Genomic DNA, 2,124 nt, shown 5'->3' with positions numbered 1-2,124 from the left:
ATGCCGTGAATAGTATTTTTCTATGCGGGCTATAAGTAAGACATATGATTTATATTATTACTAGAATATATTCCAAGTGTAACCGCTTAATAAGTAACCTTCTGTACATAAAACTTAAAAACAAGCCAAACAACAAGAAACCACAATGGCGCGCACAGGAGGCGAATGTTTTGCACGAGAGCGTGCTGCTGAAATCCATCGGTCAGCCAGAATAATGGATATTTCGATGGATATTTTCAGAGGTAAGTACGTAATTCTTTCTTCATAACATGTCTAGTGTTAATATTCAGTCTAATCCTATTGCAGCATCGGAATCGATCGCTTTTATAGCGACAATAGTGACGAACTTCCACAGTCGAAACAGTCATCGTGCCAACACCCAGCATCCGGTGGATTCCCCAAGCGCTGAAGGAACCGAGGAAGGAACAGTGGAGTCCACGACGGGATCACTGCAGCCATTTCTTTTACAATAGCTCTAGTGTTAAGTATCTGGTCCATTATTCATGAAATACAAAAAGCTCGATTGACAAACTTATCAAATTTTGCATTTATTTACACTTTGAAGCCAATCCCACGTGGAAATGCGTTTATTATTCATTCCATTGAAACCCATATTCTAAACGATTGAAAACCAAAAGCGACGCACATAAGTTCTATCATGATTGAATCGACAAAGATTTATCAGCACTGCACATAATTTTCAAGTGTAAAAGCAACTGGTCATAATCTAAGTGCAGAACTTTTAGAATTGATATGTTATTTATTCTGAGTGTAGGGGACCAGGTCCGCTGTCCAGCGCACTACGTCCGACGTTAGGTTTCACGTATGGGAAGATTCAAAAATTACGTCCATCGTTTTCCGGGATTTCTAGACCCCCCCTCCCCCCTCTGTCACGCAATTTCCCTATACCCAATACACGTACTGTCACACTTTTCTAGACCCCCCCCCTCCCCCAAATGTTGGACGTAATTTTTGAACGTTCCCTATGGATTTTGAGAAAATTCCATTGTCGGGCAGGGATAGGGTGCGACTCAAAAATCTTTGCGTGCCGCACACTCTGCTACGAGACAGCACAACAAACTAGAAGGAGACGAGTACGCGCAATCGGTTGTGTGTTGCTCGCTTATTTTGCCGCGCGCTGGAGCTCTCCTGTCTCTCACGCGCTGTCGTATGCACTCTCTCGGTGCTTGTCTCCGTGCTTTGCACTTGGCTTGATACTACGCATGATTGGAAAAATTTCGAATTAAACGACCCATCACTTGTCAGCCCTTGACAAGCTTAACAACTTTGCCGAAAACACAAACTCTTCAATTAATTTATTAATTGATTTTTTCTGTTTGGAGACAAGCACAGTCCCTAGCACCGCGCATTACTCCCTGCGCCGTAGAGCTAGTGCTGCGATTGTCTCTCGCACAATTACGAAAGCTCTCACTCATACGTCTCATGTCTCTCGGCAAAACGCTAGGGGCAAGACACTGTGCAAACGAGAGCAACTCTGAGAATTTCTGAGTAACTCTTTCTGTCGATGATCGACGAAACTTGTTGAAAGACATCCCTAAAACTGCAATTTTCATTCAGCACACGCAACACTTTGCAGTTTGACATTGGTGCCAGATCACACTTTTGCATAAATGAGAGAAATTCTGAGGATCTGCGAGGAATTCTGAGCAACATTTCGAACACAGATTTTCTCTCGTTAGATCTGTCCTGCCCCTAGGCAAAACGGGAGACGAGCACTTGCGATTGTGTGAAACACACGCTTTTTTCCTAGCTTTTTTCGCACCGCACGGTGCATGCCGCCAATAGGCCTTTTCATGTGACAGATCCGTGCATGCATTTGTTTACAAAGCTTGAACAACAGCTGCTAACAAGAACGTGTCATCTTCATAGAAGAACTGTCAAACGCCCGAACAATCAGCTGATTTAAGACGTCAAATGAAAAGGCCCATCCCTGGTCGGGTGTCGGGAACCTTCGGGTTTCAACCGCGACGACAATATTTAACGTCCAAAAGTTTGGATGCGTTGGTTCAAATACTAAAAAAAAATATCGAAAGTTTAGCGGCACAAGAACATTGGGCACCCCTAGTAAAAACAGCTGCTCGCAATGCATCGGGTGCATCGCGC

Source organism: Aedes albopictus, chromosome 2, assembly GCF_035046485.1.
Source record: "Aedes albopictus strain Foshan chromosome 2, AalbF5, whole genome shotgun sequence".
Lineage (NCBI taxonomy): Eukaryota > Metazoa > Arthropoda > Insecta > Diptera > Culicidae > Aedes > Aedes albopictus.
This window is presented reverse-complemented; position numbering follows the sequence as displayed.